The 19029-nt window shown below is 43.7% G+C and overlaps 1 protein-coding gene across 5 annotated transcripts in view; it reads left to right on the top strand.

Moving 5' to 3' along the window:
• PPARA (peroxisome proliferator activated receptor alpha) overlaps positions 1-19029 on the top strand; it is a 91623-nt gene that overhangs the window by 22108 nt on the left and 50486 nt on the right. The gene's annotated exons all lie outside the window — the stretch shown is intronic.

The raw sequence follows: 19029 nt of genomic DNA on the forward strand, positions 1-19029 counted from the left end.
CAGTCTTTCAGACCAAACGATCGACAAACCAGACTGTCCAAACAGCCACAAGCCGTAACTTTGTGCAGAGGTAAAAGACCGAGGTCACATCAGGACCAGTTGGATTCAAGGCATGTTGACAGCTGTTCCAGGCTTCAGATAGAGCCTCCAGCTGGCAGGGTGGCCGCAGGGCTTGTTGAGTAGGAAGCCCCGTTGCTTTGACAGGTTACTTGGCCCCATGAGGGACAATCCCATAGTCAGTTACCCAGAAACGTGACTGTCTCCTTGAAATCCTCAGCATGGGGTCTTATGAATAAACCCTTACTAGATCTCCTGTTCTGTCTTATTTTTATGCAGAGCTTTACTTTATAGCAGAAAATTCCATTTTTACCCTTAAATGGCTTGCTTCTGCTCCCTTAGTGCTCTTGTCACTTTAAGTTGCATTCATCTTTGTCCCTTTAGAAAAGGATTTGTCCTACAACCAGCTCTTGCAGAAGGTACTTGGTTTATTGTTAACCGATGTTTGCTAAATGTTTGAATTATGTTGAGTTGCTTAAAGTCATGCTATCAGGTAGATGTTGTGGCTGTTCTTTTCACTCTCTTATTTGGGGATTTACAAAACAGTTATGTTTTTAGTTTTCTTTTATTTGTTGTGTTGAATAGGAATGTAGCTCTGGGAACCTCTAGTTCCAAATAAGAAAGCCTTGGACACATTTCCAGTTGGCAAGCTGGCAAAATGAAGGGCGTACAAGTTGTTAGAGAGGCTGGGAGCCTATTTAAGAACTCAGCTTCAGGATGGGACATGGGATATACCTCGAGTTAGAGGTTCTTATTAACTGTGGATTCTTCTATGCAGATATCTGTCACAATATAAGTTACTATAAGTCAGTACTAAGGCAGCTGCTACATTCTGTTTGCCAAGGGGAAGAAGAAAGCTTGGAAATGGTGGAAATGGTATTCCTTAAAAATGTCAGTATCATAAAAGACAAAGAAAAGCTGCAGAAATGCTTCAGATTAAAAGAGAGAAGACAATAAAATGTAATACCTGACTCTGAACAGCATCCTGTACTGAAGGAGGAAAAATGCCATCAAGGACATTATTGGGTCAACTAACAAAATTTGAATACGAATCATAGATTGAACTGTATCTGTTAAATTAACAGAAGCGAAGTGTTCTGTGGTGTGTAGGAGCACACTGCCATTCTTAGCAAACGTGTAGTTTAGTATTTAGGAGAAAGGGCCATGAGGTATGCAACTCACCCTCAAATACACACACACATACACATATATACATACATACCTATAAAGAAAGAAATTATGGGCTAGGTGCAGTGGCTCATGCCTGTAATCCCAGCACTTTGGGAGGCCGAGGTGGGCGGATTGTGAGGTCAGGAGATCGAGACCATCCTGGCCAACATGGTGAAACCCCGTCTCTACCAAAATACAAAAAATTAGCTGGGCATGGTGGTGCACGTCTGTAGTCCCAGCTACTCGGGAGGCTGAGGCAGGAGAATTGCTTGAACCCAGGAGGCAGAGGTTACAGTGAGCCGAGATTGCACCACTGCACTGCAGCCTGGCAACAGAGCGAGACTCCGTCTCGAAAGAAGGAAGAAAGAAAGAAGGGGGGGGGGGAAGAAAGAAAGAGAGAGAGAGAAAGAAAGAAGGAAGGAAGGAAGGAAGGAAGGAAGGGAAGGAAGGAGGGAAAGAAGGAAATAAATTATGATAAAGCAAATGGTTAAGTTGGTAACTACCAGTGAATATGGGTAAAGTTAGGGTGTTCTTTATTCTGTTTTGGGGGGTGCAACTTTTCTATAAGTGAAAGTACTTCCAAATAAAAAGTTAAAAGGCAAGCAAATAAATAAAAGAGACAGTTTCTATGTTATATATCCTAGCTATGTTTACCATGTCTGGATTCTGAAAGCTGCAGAGCAGAAAACCTGAAGAACAGATCACCTGTTCTTAAAATACCACTGTTGGCCAGACATAGTAACTCACTCCTGTAATCCCAGCACTTTGGGAAGCTCAGGAGTTTGAGAACAGCCTGGGAAACATAGTGAGACCCTGTCTCTACAAAAATTTAAAAAATTATCCAGGCATCATGGCTCGTGCCTGTAGTCCTAGCTACTCAGGAGGCTGAGGTAGGAGGATTGCTTGAGCCTGGGAGTTCGAGGCTGCAGTGAACCATGATCACACTAAAGCACTCTAGCCTGGGCAACAGAGCAAGACCCTGTATCAAAAAAACAATCAAACAAAAAATCACTCCTAATTTTCCTCCCTTTTAGTACTTTTAAAAATTAACTTAAAACATTTTTTGGATAATTGTAGTTTTTTTTGCTTTTTTTTTTTTTTTTGAGACAGAGTCTCATTCTGTCACCCAGGCTAGAGTGTACTGATGCAATCTCAGGTGACTGCAACCTCTGTCTCCGGGGTTCAAGTGATTCTCCTGCCTCAGCCTCCTGAGTAGCTGGGTTCATAGGCGTGCACCACACCTGGCTCGTTTTTATATTTTTAGTAGAGATGGGGTTTCACCTTGTTGGCCAGGCTGGTCTCAGATTCCTGACTTCAAGTGATCTGCCCGCCTTGGCCTCACGTGCAGTTTTAGGAAATAATACAGAGATCCCCAGCACTCTTTCCAGTTTTCCCCAAGGGTAACATCTTGCAAAGTGAGAGGACAATATCACAGTCAGGATACTGACATTGATACCATCAAGATACATAATGTTTCCATCACCAATCAGCGGTCATGGTGCCTTTTATAGCCAAACCCACTTCTCTCCTACCTTCCCATCCCTTTTTTAATTTTGCCAGTCATTAATCTGTTGCCCATTTCTGTCATTTTATGAATGTCACATAGGCCGGGCGCGGTGACTCACGCCTGTAATCCCAGCACTTTGGGGGGCCAAGGCAGGCAGATCACGAGGTCAGGAGATTGAGACCATCCTGGCTAACACAGTGAAACCCTGTCTCTACTAAAAATACAAAAAAATTAGCCGGGCATGGTGGCGGGCGCCTGTAGTCCCAGCTACTCAGGAGGCTGAGGCAGGAGAATGGCGTGAACCCAGGAGGCGGAGCTTGCAGTGAGCCAAGATCGCGCCACTGCACTCCAGCCTGGGTGACAAAGTGAGACCCTGTCTCAAAAAATAAAATAAAATAAAATAAAAATAATCTGTTTAATAGCCTACTAGTGTTCTTCCTTTACTATTTTATTGAGCATTAATTAATCCCAACATTATGTCTATGTCAGGACTGATGACAATATTTGGTATAAAAATTTGATAGTATCAGAGGCTGAGGCAGGAGAATGCTTGAATCCAGGAGGCAGAGGTTGCAATGAGCTGAGACCGTGCCACTGCACTCCAGCCTGGGCAACAGAACAAGACTCCATCTCAAAAAAAAAAAAAAAAAAATCGATAGTATCATATCCTCCAGGATTCAAAGTGAACTTCAAACAGTCTTATGTAGTCTAAATTTTGGAATGCATCCCAGTATTGAGTTGCAGCAGGGATTTGAGTTTTTGTGAAGAGAGAGAGGTATATCAGAATCTTGGGCATAAACTAAGGAGCCATGTCAGAACCTCAGGTGTATGCCAATGAGATAGATCAGAACCTCAGGCATGTACCCGATGAGACAGATCAGAACCTCAGGCGTGTACCCGGTGAGACAGGTCAGAACCTCAAGCGTGTACCTGTTGAGACAGGTCAGAACCTCAGGCGTGTAGCCAGTGAGACAGGTCAGAACCTCAGGTGTGTACCCAGTGAGACAGATGAGAACCTCAGGTGTGTAACCAGTGAGATATATCAGAATCTTGGGTATTTACCCAAAGAGGTATAGCAGAGTCTCAGGTATATACTCAAGAAGGCATATCTTGAGGCTTTAAGTATCTAGCTAAGGATTTATATCAGGATCTCAGGTTTATACCCAGGGAGGTATAGCAGAATTTGGGGTATAGATCTAAGGAGGTCTATCAGTCTAGAGCATATAGCCAAGGAACTATATCAGAACCTCAGGCACCTACCCAAAGAGGCATTTTAGGACTCGTAAGGAGGGGGTAGATTTCAAAAGTGTAGTCTAACAGTTTATCTACTTTGAAATTTAAAACAATATTAAAGGAAAACATGAAATATTTATCTGTCAGAAGGTGACATGAGTTTTAAACAATTAAGAAATATACTGGCTGTGGCCTTGTAACCAAATTATTATGCCTATAGAAATTACAGGCTCCATTTTCCAGGATAGAATAACAGGGACTGACTTACCTTCTCATCTGAGATAACAAAACCTCCATACAAATACATGAAACAATGTTCTTCAAGATGCTGGACATCAGGCAGTGAAGGGCACTGATGGTTGTAAGACAAGGTGAGAGGTGTGGCTTGAGAGAGTTTCCAGGCTGCAGTGCAGGGAGAGGGGAAACTGAGGCAGATCTTGGCAGACTTCCTCAGTTGACAAAATAGAGCTGAGAGTCCAGGGAGACCATGGTGTATAGATTATCCAAAGCAAAGTATGAGAGGTGCAAGCCATATACAGAGGGACTCCAGAGATCTACCAAAGTACTGCTTGGTGCATCCATGTGAGCAAAACTACTTGAGGCCAGGAAAAGAACCATCTGAGAGGATTAGAAGGAACAGTGCCCAGTACTTGTGCCAGCCAGGAATGGTGCCTGGTGCTCACGCAGGGCCAGGAACAGTGCAGGGATTTGAGTGTTTGTTAGGAGAGGGAGGTATATCAGAATCTTGGGCATAAAGACAAGAAACCATATCAGAACATCAGGTGTGTACCAATGAGATAGATCAGAATCTCAGGTGTATACACAGTGAGATAGATCAGAATCTCAGATGTGTACACAGTGAGGCAGATCAGAATCTCAGATGTATACACAGTGAGATAGATTGGAATCTCAGGTATGTACCCAGTGAGTCCAAGAGCATGGTGCTGGCATCCGGTGAGGGCCTTCCTGCTGGATCGTGACATGAAGCAAGGCAAAGAGCCTGTCAGCTCAGGGCTCTCTTCCTCTTCTTATAAAGTCACCATTCCTATCATGGGGGCCCCACCCTGATGATCTTATAATCCTAATTACCTCCCAAAGGCTACCTTCAAATGCTATCAACATATGAATTTGGAAACTAAGTTTCCAGCACATGAAATTTGGGGGATACATTCAAAGTATAGCAAATATTACATCATAACCAGTAGGATTCATCCCAGGAAATGCCAAATGGCTTGATAATCAAAAATTAATGTAACTCACCGTATTAACAGGATGAAAAAGAAAAACCATGTGATCATCTTAGTAGATGCAGAAAAGCAGTTGATTAAATCCCACATTCATTTCTAACTTAAAAAAACAACTGGATTTTGACAGAGGTGCAAAGGCAATTTGGTAGAGAAAGGACAGTCTTTTCAATAAATGGTGCTGGTGCAATGGTTATCCATATGCCCAAAATGAACTTTGACCCATGCCTCATGCCATACACAAAAATTAACTCAAAATAGATCAGAGATCTGAAGGTAAAATTTAAAACTATAAAACTTCTAGAAGAAAACACAGGAGAAAAATCTTTGTGACCTTGGGCTAGGCAAAGATTTCATAGATATGACACCGAGAACACAATCTATGAGAGAAAAAAATCAATAAATTGAACTTCATCAAAATGAAACTTTTACTGTTCAAAAGACAGTTTTAGGAGAATGAAAACACAAGTTACACACTGGGAAGAAATATTCAAAAAGCATTTGCCTGATAAAGGTTATTGTAGCTGGAAGACAGAAAAAATTCTCAAAACTCACCTAGAAGAAAATAACCCAGTTTTAAAAATGGGCAAGAGATCTGAACAAACACATCGTCAAAGAAGATAGATGAATAGCAAGTAAGCATGTGAAAAATTCTCAATGTTATCAGTCATCAGGGCAATGCAGATGAAACCTACAGTCCCCATGCTAATGTTCTACAACTTACGCAGTGGTGGTATGATACCACTACATGCCCATTTGAATGGCCAAAATTAGAAAGGTTGACCATACCAAACATTAGCCATGATGTGCAGGAACTGGAACTCTCATCTCTGCTGACAGGAAGGTAAAATGATACAAACACATTGAAAAACAGGTTGGCAGTTGCTTTTTTTTTTTTGAGATGGAGTCTTGCTCTCCCAGGCTGGAGTACAATGGCGCAATCTCAGCTCACTGCAACCTCTGCCTCCCAATGAATTAGAAAAATAATAATAAAGTAACAATAGCAGTAATAATAATAGAAATAATGATAGTTTCTTTAATAAAAATGCTGTTTAGGCCCAGACTGAAAGGCTTTAAGTAACCACTCCCCCACTGAAGTTAGAGTTAAGAAAGAATATTAATTTTCCTTGTGTGAAACATTAATCTTATCTAGCCTCCATGTATTTTGTAAGTTCTGTAAATTCCTGTTTTCCCTGCACAGCTGCAAATTCACAAGGCAGATAAGCTTAAGCTGCAAAACATGTTTTTCTTAAGATGTAAGGCATGTCACAAGAATATCACAAGATGATAATGGCCTTTATTCTCACTTCTGTATGTCTGCTTCCTGCCTCACATATTTCCCGCCTCAAGATGCATAAAAGGTACTTGCCTTCTTTGTTTGGTGCTCTGACTTTCTGGATGCAAGTCCACTGAGCCAGCGTACACCTTAAATAAATCCTCCTGAACCCCATCAATTGCTCCAGTTCTCTGATTTCCCACTACATTTTCTGGGGGCTCGTCCGGGATTGGAGATGGCAGATTTTCTGTCTCCCTTGCCTATGGGACTGGAGCCTGGGTCGAGGGAGACCTGGGACCTTTGGTGCCAATGGGAGGACTTTAGCCCGGAGAGGAGATTGGCTCTCCTGTGTCCCGGTGTCCTTCCTAGACAGCACAACGGAACCTATAAAGGGCTTTCAGGACGGTTCCAGCAGGGGCTGGGGATGGTGAGAGTAGCTCACCAATTCAGATGACAGGGTTTTGCCATGTTGCCCAGACCCAGACAGGCTGGGGACAGTGAGAGTAGCTCACCGATTCAGATGAAACTTACACCTTAGCCGATGCAGGACGCGAGAGTGGCTCACTAAGTTGGTCAGGAAAGAAACTGAAAATGGGAAGAGTGGCTTCCTGCCTTGACTAAGGATCGGGAACTGGGAGCGGGGAGGTGTGTGAAAGAGATGGTTCCGGGAGGGCCGTGATGTGGGGAGACACAGATCTCTTAGCATGGACTGTGTGCTCTGAGGCGAGTGTGTGATTGACCAGAACTAGGGCATCGCATACGGCTGACAGGAGCTGCCCCACAGCTGCAGCAGGCTGTGGCAGGAATAAGGTACTCTCCTAGCTAAGCAGCACCTGAAACTCCCGTAATAGGACCCAGTCTGGTCAGTCTGGAATGAAAGTGAGAGTGAGTGTGCATCACAAAGAGTGGGATGGGAGGAAAAGCATGGAAACCCACTCCTCTGGGGTGCATGTTAAAGAATTTTAAGAAAGGTTTTGCTGGAGATTATGGAATTAAGTTGTCCCCCCAAAGATTGAGGGTTCTGTGTGAAGTGCAATGGCCTTCTTTTAATGTCGGGTGGCTGGCCGAGGGTACAATAAATAGGGAAGTGATTGGTCATATATTTAGGGTAGTGACTGGGGTTGGAGGACACCCTGGGCATCCAGATCAGTTCCCATACATCAATTCCTGGATGATTACAGTCTAGACATGCCCCAGATGGTTACAGCCTTGTCTGGCAACTTACTGTAAGACTCTAGTGACCTGAGCCGAACCTAAGGCAGTTAGAGGGCCCCCTTCACCAGACACCTCAGGTGGAAAGAAAAAGCCACAGGAAAATTAGGAAAAGCCTGTTCTACTTCACTGGGATCAAGTGATTCTCCTGCCTCAGCCTCCTGAGTAGCTGGGAGTATGGGTGTGCACCACCACGCCTGGCTAATTTTTTTTAATTTTATTTTTAGTAGAGACGGGGTTTTGCCACATTGGCCAGGCTGGTCTTGAACTCCTGACCTCAGACAGTCTGCCTGCCTTGGCCTCCCAAAGTGCTGGGATTACAGGTGTGAACCACCATGCCCAGCCAGCAGTTTCTTATAAAGTTAAACCAATGCCTACCGTGAGATCTGGCAATCCCACTCCTAAGTATTTGGCCAAGAAAAAAGAAAGCATATATTCCATACAGAGTCTAGTCCTGAATGTCTATAGCTGCTTTATTTATAATAGCTCAGACTTGGAAACAATTCAGATGCCATTAATAGGTGAATATATTCTCAAACTGTGGTTATCCATACAATGGAGTATTACTTTGCAATCAAAAGGAATGGCCTATGAATACCCATAACAACATGGATGAATGCTGAAATAATTGTGCTGAGTAAAAGAAGACAGGAAAAATAAGTATAATACATACTGCTTGATTCTATTTGTATAAAACTAGAAAGTACAAACTAATCTGTAATGACAGGAAGCAGATCAGTGACAGTGGGCATGGAGGGGCAAGAGGGAGAGATTAGATGGGCACAGGAAAGCTTTGAGGATCATGGGTCTGCGTACTGTCTCGGCTATGATGGTGGTTTCACAGGTTTATACATATGGCAAAAAATACCAAATTTGTACACTTTAAATATGTACAGATTATTGTATGCCAGTTACATGTCCATAAAGCTTTCTTTTGTTGTTTTGTTTTTATTTTATTTTTTGAGACAGAGTCTCGCTCCGTCGTCCAGGCTGGAGTGCAATGGCACCGTCTCAGAGCACTGTAACCTCCGCCTCCCGGGTTCAAGCGATTCTCGTGCCTCAGCCTCCCAAGTAGCTGAGACTACAGGCATACGCCACCATGCCCAGCTAATTTTTCTATTTTTAGTAAAGACAGGGTTTCGCCATGATGGCCAGGCTGGTCTTGAACTCCTGACCTCAGATGATCCACCCACCTCGGCCTCCCAAAGTGTTGGGATTATAGGCATGAGCCACAGCACTGGGCCCATAAAGCTGTCTTTTAAATGAAAAAAAAGTTGGCTTGAAATAAGCATTAGAACTGTGGCTTTGGCTCTGAAATCCTCATCTGAGGACCCACACTCGGGTGCCCCAATGTGGCGGTGCTTACAGAAATGACTCCATCTGCTAAGTGAGTAAATGGGTAATTCTCCACTGAACACACACTCGTTTAGCAGCCTAAGCAGCAAGAGTTCAGGTAATCCTCACATTTCAATTTGTCATTAGTTTAAACTTCCAGTCTTTGTTTTAAAAACACATTACAATAATACTACATTTTCCCTCATCTCTAAACTTTACTGAAGACTCCAACAGAGAGTAATATTCACCGAGAGGATCATCTACTCAACACAGATAAACTGGGAAAGAAAAATAACTTGTGAGTAATTCAGAATCTGGATTATCAGGTCAGGCGCAATGGCTCACGCCAGTAGTCCCAGCACTTTGCGGGGCCCAGGAGGGCAGATCACTTGAGTTCAGGAGTTTGAGACCAGCCTGGGCAACACGGCGAAACCCTGTCTATACAAAAAATAGAAAAATTAGCCAGGCATGGTGGCATGTGCCTGTAGTTCTAGTTACCCAGGAGGCTGAGGTGGGAGGATCACTTGAGCCTGGGAGGTCGATATTGCAGTGAGCTGTAATTGCACCACGCACTCCAGCCTGGGTGAAAGAAGGAAACTCTGTGTCCAAAACAAAACAAACAAAACAAAACAAAAAAAGCTAAATTATCAAATGTCTAGATCGTTGATGGTTGGAAGTAAAGTTGAGAAATGTTCACACTGGGAGATGACACACAGTGAACCACACAGAGGGTTCTAACGTGGTTGTTAGAAGCAGAAACTAGAGGCTTGCTGCCTGAGGTCAAACCCCGGTCCCGGTGGTTCTGTGCCCCAGCGCATGTTGTGGTAGCCTCTCTGTACTTCAGTTTCCTCATCTGTAAAGTAAACATAATGATAATGCCTGCCTCATGGGGTTGCTGTTACCAGGAAGTGAGTTAATGCACATTAGCTTCTTATTTATGACAGTGCCTGGCATAGGATAAGGGCTCAAAAAGTGTTAGCTGGCACCACTATCATTATCAACATCTCTAATTTATTGCAGGGTTGGTTCTGAAAAATGGCTGATGATGATTTGATGATGACTTCATTTTTATAAAACAATAATATTGCAGTGCAAATTAAACACAAGCAACCTGCAACACGCCACTGCAAGTTGGATGTCTAGAAAAGGTGCCATGAGTTACCTTCTAAAACATCATAAGAAACCATGTTCACCAATAATTACCATAATAGGAGAGAAGTACCAAGTACCATGGGGAGACAGAGTCCAGAATCTCAGAGAGAGACACAATTACCTTTTAGTTACACTAATGGGGAAAACAGGAGCTTTGCTACCCTTGCACCTGATGGAGGGCTTCTCTGAATATAGGGCTATGGGGTCAGAAGCCAGTTTCCTCCCATATTTAGAAGGTTTCCAACTGTTGTCTTTCACTTCCCATGTTGCTGTTGGAAAATCCAAAAGTATTCTATTTGGCCAGGCACAGTGGCTCACACCTGTAATCCCAGCAATTTGGGAGGCTGAGATTACCTGAGGTCGGAAGTTCAAGACCAGCCTGGCCAATATGGCGAAACCTCTTCTCTACAAAAAATACAAAAATTAGCCAGGCGTGGTGGTGCACGCCTGTAGTCCCAGCTATTAGGGAGGCTGAGGCACGAGAATTGCTTTAACCTGGGAGGTGGAGGTTGCAGTGAGCTGAGATTGTGTCACTGCACTCCGGCCTACGCGACAGAGCAAGACTCCGTCTCAAAAAACAAAAAAAGTATTCTGTTGGATCCTTTGTGTGCGACATGTTTTTCCCTCTCAGAAAGCTCGTGGGATCTTCTCTTTGTCTCCAGCATGGTCTGGAATTTCCCAGTGAGTGACCATCTGTGTGTGTGTATTCATCCATTCTGTTGAGTCCCTGGTGGGCCCTTGCAACCTGGAAATTCATGCCCATCATTTCTGAGAAGTTATCCTGAATGCACTGGTTGGTGGTTTCCCGTGCTCCATGTTCTTGCTTCCTGCTCTTCGGAGCTCCTGTTATTTGGATGAGTTTTGTCTCCTGGACTGGTCCTCTCTTACTTCTCTTGCTTCTCCCATGTTCCATCTGTTTTCACTCTACTTTCTGTGAGATCAGGCCCTTTATCTTCCAACCCTTCTATTAGGTTTGCAATTGAGTTTGTAATTCCCTAGAAAAGTTCTTATTCTCTGAATATCCCTTTCGATAGCATACTCTTCCTTTTTCATGAGTGCAGTATTTCTGCATGGCTCTCATCAGAACGTGCTAGTGTCTCCCATTTCTCATAACTTTCTAGAGTGAGGACCATTTGAACTTGGAGTGCCCTCATTTTAAAACTCTGTGGTTGACCTTGTTCCCCTCTTTTGCTGCTGCTTTTCACCAGACTTTGAAGAAGCAGAAATACATTCAGAACTTGTCTGCTCTGGCAAAAGACAATACTGTTGGCTTAATCTAAAAGCTGAAGAAGAAAGCTCAAGGAGAGAAGTTTAAAAATATACCATCTCTGGCTGGGCGTGGTGGCTCACATCTGTAATTCCAGCACTTTGGGAGGCTGAGGCAGGTGGATCACCTGAGGTCAGGAGTTCAAGACCAGCCTGGCCAACATGGTGAAACCCCGTCTCTACTAAAAATACAAAAATTAGCCAGGTATGGTGGCAGCCACCTGTAATTCCAACTACTCGGGAGGCTGAGGCAGGAGAATCACTTGAACCCAGGAGGCAGAGGTTGTGGTGAGCCGAGATCACGCCACTACACTACAGCCTGGGTGACAAAGTGAGACTCCATCTCAAAAAAAAAAATATATATATATATATATATATATATATACACACTAACTTTCAGCATATAGGACTATTGCAGAAGGGATTATCTTTCTACTTGGTTGGTTCCTCTTGGTCTTGAGCAAATTTTGACTTCCCTGAGTTGGCCCCTAAAAGTTAAAGGGAAAGGGCCTTTTCTCTTTCCTTTAAAACCAATATGGCATATTTGCTGAGAACTTAGATACCACAGGATTGGCAGTGTAGACTTACATTCATAGACCGGATGCCATCAGCCAACCTTGAATAATTTGCAGCACATTGCATCATTTTATTTAAGTAATGCGAAGTCCTTGACATGTCTCAGACGTTGTCTTGGTTACTTGTAAGGTCTCACATAAATCTAATTTTCCTCTTTCTCTGCCCTTTCTGGTTCAGCTCAGTTTATTCAAGGGTGTATTTGTGCAACACACTTGAATAAGGTGTGGTCCTGCCTTTGTAGATGTTATAGTTTGGGAAGACCAGCCGGGCGGAGAGAAGAGCATGATTCAAGGATGAAGGCGTGGGCTGGGGGCTGGGGGAGCAAGGATTCCCAGTAACGAGGGAGGAAGGAGCGGCACCATGTGCCCGTTACTCTATAGACATCTCGAACCACCTGGCCATGTAGCTGTCATTAACCTAAATTTACAGTTATTGAAACTGAGGTTCAGCCAGGCGTAGTGGCTCACGCCTGAACACAGGAGGCGGAGGTTGCAGTAAGCCGAGATCACGCCACTGCACTCCAGGCTAGGTGAGAGAGCGAGACTCTGTCTCAAAAATAAATAAATAAATAAAATAAAAGAACAAAACAAAACTGAGGTTCAAAGAAATGTACAGTGCTCCCCCCCTTATCCAAAGAGGATACATTCCAAGCCCCCACAGTGGATACCTGAAGCCTCAGATAGTATCAAACCCTATATATGCTATGTTTTTTCCCTGTATATGCATACCTATGATAAAGTTTATAAATTAGGCACAGTAGGAGACTAACAACAATGATAATAAAATAGAAAAATTATAACATACACTGTAACAAAAGGGTCTCTTCCTCTCTCAGAATATCTTATTGTACTGTACTGGGGGTAACTAAAACCAAGGAAAGTGAAACCATGGATAAGGGATATCTACTGTATATGGTGGAGTTTTCAAGGTCATAGCACTGCCTTCCCCTGAGGTTGGCCTTGCAGCCTCTCTAGGCACTGCTAAGAACCCCTCTGAGGTGAACACTGTAAGCGTCATCATTGCTTCTCAGAAGAGGAGACCTGGCTTACAGAGGTCAAGCCTCAGGTACCTTAAACACCAGTTTAAAACTGAACTCATGGCCAGGTGCATTGGCTCATGCCTGTAATCCCTTCTCTCCATGCTCAAAACCTGCCCTCCTTGTCTTTATATTCCAAATTTCGTGGGTGCCACCTCCTCTGCCCAGTGACTTGCCAGAGCATACATTCATCCTAGACTCTGTCCCAGGTCCCTGGTCCAGGCAGTTGCCAGTTGTCAGGATCAGCTCTTTATCTCGCAGTCCTCCTGCCTCTTGTGTCATTACCCAGGGCTGTCACCATCTCTTCTTGGGACAGTTACAACAGCCCCGTAAGGAGTTGTGCTGCTTCTAGTCTTGTTCCCTTTGAATCTGGATTCCTTCTTGCCATCAAGACAATCCTGATACAAATTTGATCACGTCACACTTCCCTTCAATAGTCTTCCATGGCTCCTTATTGTTTTAGGATGAAATCCAAACTCCTAAACGTGGGGATTAACAATGTGCCATGATTGGCACTGCTGGCCTCTCCTACCTCTGCAGACTCACCTCTTGCCACTTCTCCCTTGAGGTAGATCAAAAATGGTCACAAGTTCTTTGAGGCTCTTCCCATCAAGAGATAGAGTTTATTTCCCCACCTCTTGGATCTGGGCTTGCCTTGTGACTTGCTTTGACCCACAGCATGTAACAGAAAGGACACTGCCTAACTTACAAATGAGGTCTACCTTAAGAGGCTTTGCAGATTCCACATTCAACCTCTTGGAATGCTGCCACCATCTGAGAAGCCTGAGGTGGCCTCTGTGAGGATGAAAGACTTCATGGTGAGAAATACCTAGCCAACAGCCTGGCACCAGCTACCAGGCATGTGACTGAGGCCATCCAGCCATAGCTGAGCCACAAAATGACCACAGCTATGTGAATTATCCCAGGTCAGACCAGTAGAAGAGCCGCCTGGCTGAGCTCAGCCCAATTTGCTGACCCATAGAATTGTGAACAAATAAAATGGTTGTAGTTATAAGCCATTAAGTTTCAGAGTTTGTTACACAGTAACATGTAACTGATACAACTCTTGGAGCCAGTTGTTCAGCCATTCTCAACCACTTATTCAATGATGTTTTGGGCCATATATGCAGATGTGCTGTTCCCTTTTCCTTGAAATGGCCCTTACCCTCCTTTCTGTTGGGTTTTCCTATGGAATATCCAGTCAGCCTTTAGGATTCATCTTGGGTGTCCCTTCCTGTATGTAGGCTCCCTGGCCCTCCAGGATTCCCCTAGTAACAGCCCTCATCACGCTGCCTTTACAACCATTTGTTTATTTGTACCTCTCACCTGCTAGTTGGGCAAGTTACTCACCTCTCTCAACCTCTGCATTTTTCTTCTTTATAAATGGGACCAATAATGCCTACCCTGCCCTGGCATGGATAGATTAAAGAAAAAAAATACATGCAGCTGCCATTGAGGGCCTGGCCCACGTGCGATGTTCAATAATATTATTTCTCCTTGTTTTCCTTCCCGTGCCAGTGCCACACCCCCCTGTCCCAGTGCTCTGGGGCTGTGGATCCCTTCAAAGCTGAGATTGCCTGTCTGTGGTCTCCAGCGTTAAGCACAGTCATTAGCTCAGGTGCGTGCTCATGTGTTCCACGAGTTCAAGCCTCAGCCCTGTAAAGTTTGCCTGCCATGTATCTGATATATTTCTGCTAAAACCCATTAGGCCTTTCTTGTTCTGAAATGTCATCGTTAGTTGTGTGTCACTTCAGTTTTGTAACTGGCCAGGCCACTGTGCCCAGGCTGCTTCCTCGTCATCTGGCTGCTAAATGCTTCAACTTTACCTGCCTTGCTATGCGTCCCATCCTGTATCAGGTCAGAGCTCTTGAGTGGTGAATACGAATTTCATTTCAGTTGACTTTTGATTCTTGTGGCAGGCCTCTCGGCCTACTCTAATTTGATTGCAACGGACACAAAATGTGTCCAAACTTGCAGCTTTTCTTCTCTTATTTTGATATCACCATCCACAAAGGTAAGATATTTTAAAACAGTAACTACAAACTTTCTGAAAATTATAAAGAAGTGCTGGGTTTTAAACGGAAGTCATATAGTGTGAACTTTGTGTAAAGTCCGTAGGGAGTTTTCTTGGAAATGGCTGGGAACATTCTTTTTGCACCTTTGAAGATAAAGGTGGAGGAGCTCACAGCTCTTGTGCCATGTTGGGCTTGTCACTTTTTTTATGTGCCAAATTCTTTTGATTACAAAATTTTAAGTTTAATGCTTTAGGTATTGTTGGGCAAGATCTAGATGTATCTAGTTAAATGTAGGTGATATGCAAATTATTTATGATGCATTTGATTTAAATTCATTAAGATAGAGTGTCTTTACCACCATTATAGTCTGGTCCTTTTCCTTCTGTTTTAAATGTGTTTCCATTGGCATTTTCTAAACTGACTTTGTTAGCGTGTTAATCATTTGGCACTGGTAATGATTAATCTTTTCTTTCTTTCTATTTTTTTTTCTTTTTTTTTTCTTTTTTTTTTTTTTTTTTGAGACAGAATCTTGCTCTGTCACCAGGCTGGAGTGCAGTGGCGCAGTCTCAGCTCACTGCAACCTCCGCCTTCCAGGTTCAAGTGATTCTCCTACCTCAGCCTCCCAGGTAGCTAGGGACTACAGGCACGTGCCACCATGCCCAGCTAATTTTTGTATTTTTAATAGAGATGGGGTTTCACCATGTTGGCCAGGATGGTCTCAGCCTCTTGACCTCGTGATCCGCCCACCTCGGCCTCCCAAAGTGCTGGGATTACAGGCATGAGCCACTGCGCCCAGCCGTGTTCATCTATTTCTGTGAACCGATGCTAGGTGAAGGTACAGAGGGCTTTCTAGCTTCTGTGTTTATTTTGAAATGTTATTTTAAATCTTAGCCCAACAAATTGAGCGAAAAGACTTCTAGATGTTAAATATGATATTCAAAAAATATAAAGACAAGGTGATAAATTAGAATTGGTGGGAAAGAGAAAAATCTGTCTTCTGATAGTCACCTGCCCCAGCAACACTACTCGTTTGAGAAGACTTCCATCCTTTACCCTGAAAGTGTTCCATGAGGTTGGATCAGACCTCATTTAGCAAAGAAAGGTGTAAATAGATTTCTGTAGGGTGGCATTATTAAGCATATTAAGTGGTTACAATACAGTAAATTAGAGGGAGTAGTACAGAAGCATAAGCAGTCAAAAAAGTGAAAGTCTAACGTTCGTAATTATTGTTCTGGAGGCTTTTGTATCACATATAAGTTCCAGGCTGGGTATGATGGCTCACACCAGTAATCCCAACACTTAGAGGCCAAGCCGCGTGGATCGCTTGAGCCCAGGAGTTCAAGACCAGGCTGGGCAACATAGTGAAACCTATCTCTACAAAAATACAAAAATTAGCTGGGGGTGGTGGCAGCGCCTGTAGTCCAAACCACTTGGGAGCCTGAGGTGAGAGGATCACCTGGGCCCGGGAGATCAAGGCTGCAGTGAGCCATGATCTTGCCATTGCACTCCAGCCTGAGTGACAGAGAGAGACTCTGTCTCAAAAATAGAAAAGTTTTGAGTGTGAAAATTCAAGCTCAATTCCATTTGTTGGTTGTCTTGAGTGTCTGATCACATAAAATATAAAGATGTTTTGATAGTCGGGACAGTATTCAGCTACCTGCTATTTAATACATTATTTCAGAAAATATTTACAAAGGGGGCTGGGCACAGTGGCTCATGCCTGTAATCCCAGCACTTTGGGAGGCCGAGGTGGGCGGATTACCTGAGGTCAGGTGTTCAAAACCAGCCTGGCCAAACACGGCGAAACCACATCTCTACTAAATATACAAAAAATTAGCCGGGCGTGGTGGTGTGTGCCTGTAGTCCCAGCTACTCAGGAGGCTGAGGCACGAGAATCGCTTGAACCCGGGAGGGGTGGGGTTGCAGTGAGCCAAGATCGCACAACTGCACTCCAGCCTGGGTGACAGAGTGAGACTGCGTCTAAAAAAACAACAACAAAAAAGAAAATATTTCCAAAGGACCTTCTGGGTCCAAGAACCTCATGTCCAATACAAGGGTGCACACGTGGGTGAGACACAGCAGCTGCCCTCCAGGAGCCCACAGTGGAGGGGTTTCCCTTCGGTCTCCTTTTATTCCAAGCAAGTGGCAAAATTACTTTACTCTTAATACAAACCACTTCCTTCTATCACAGGACGCTTCCCAAGCTCTGCAACTGTTGCTCCTGAGGAAGGGAGTGGAACTGATAATCTGTTCCTCCCTATTGTGTTCAGTATGGTTTTTTTTTTTTTTTTTTTCCTTTTGCTGGCTTTGTTTTCCTGTCCCTATGGGGAATTAAAATTCACTCTGCAAATTAGATCACCTTTCCCACGCAGAATCCCTTTGACTTCTGTTCTAGATATCCATTACATTTTTGTAGTCTTCGGACACACTGTGTGTGCCACTTTGCCCTCTGGGTGACAGCAGGCTGTGGCTGCGGCGACAGAGCTGAGGTGAATTCTCACAGACCATCACTGGGTTACTCCTGGAGTAAGTAATTCCCAAGAGCTCCTTCTGTGCAGATCGTTAGAAATAGATGTTGAGGAAAAAAAAAAAAAAAGAAATAGATATTGAGGCCAGGCGCGGTGGCTCATGCCTGTAATCCCAGCACTTTGGGAGGCTAAGGCGGGCAGATCACGAGGTCAAGAGATCAAGACCATCCTGGCCAACATGGTGAAACCTTGTCTCTACTAAAAATACAAAAGTAGCCGGGCGTGGTGGCGCACGCCCGTAGTCCCAGCTACTCAGGAGGCTGAGGCAGGAGAATCACTTGAACCCGTGAAACGGAAGTTGCGGTGAGCCGAGATCACGCCACTGTACTCCAGCCTGGTGACAGAGTGAGACTCCATCTCAAAAAAAAAGAAAGAAAGAAATAGACATTGAACACCTGCTACACAGCAGGGATTGTGCTAGAACTATGGATGCAAAGATTAGGCGAATATGTTCCCTAGCCTCACAAAGCATACAGTCTAGTAGGAGAGACAGACACGTAAAAAGTTTCAACAGCACAGATAATCAGGGCTACACCAGAATTGGGCCCAAGATGCTGCAGGAATCTATAGGTGAATGGGTTTCATGAAGGAAGAGCTTCTTCTCCCATTTATAACTCATTTTAGCCTAATCTTCCAAACAGTCACGCATCTAAGAGCTGGTGATGCAGAAAATACCTTCGTGTTAGTTATGAATTACCGTTGGAATCCTTCCAGTGTTTGCACCTGCCCTGTGCTCGGGTAACGTAAAACAGTGATATAATTTGATGTCTACTTCCTCTTGTATTTGTCTGCTTTTAAGTGTTCTACAATTTTCATATACTCTGTTTCATCGTTCTCAAAGGAATATTTTGATTGATAAATGTTTAGTTAGTAAGACCTAAAAACCGAATCTCAGTAGTTTGAGCTTATGATATACAAGATGCAGCTCTAACATTTAAATTGGAAGGGAAATGTCAAACAGATACCTGCACTCTTGTTTGTTGCAACACTGTTTACAATAGCTAAGATTTGGAAGCAACCTAAGTGTCCATCAACAGACAAATAGATAAAGAAAATGTGATATATATATACAATGGAGTACTATTCAGCCATAAAAAAGAATGAGATCCTGTCATTTACAACAACATGGGTGGAACTGGAGATCATTATGTTAAGTGAAATAATCCAGGCACAGAAAGACAAACTTCACATGTTCTCACTTATTTGTGGGCTCTAAAAATCAAATCACTTGAACTCAGAGAGAGTAGAAGGATGGTTACCAGAGGCTGGGAAGGGTGGTGAGGGGTTGGGGGCAGTGAAGATGGTTAACAGGTACAAAAAACTAGAAAGAATGAATAAGACCCACTAGGTTTTTTGTTGTTGTTGTTGTTGTTGTTTTGAGACAGAGTCTCACTCTGTCACCCAGGCTGGAGTGCAGTGGCA

Source organism: Pan paniscus, chromosome 23 (assembly GCF_029289425.2).
Source record: "Pan paniscus chromosome 23, NHGRI_mPanPan1-v2.0_pri, whole genome shotgun sequence".
NCBI lineage: Eukaryota > Metazoa > Chordata > Mammalia > Primates > Hominidae > Pan > Pan paniscus.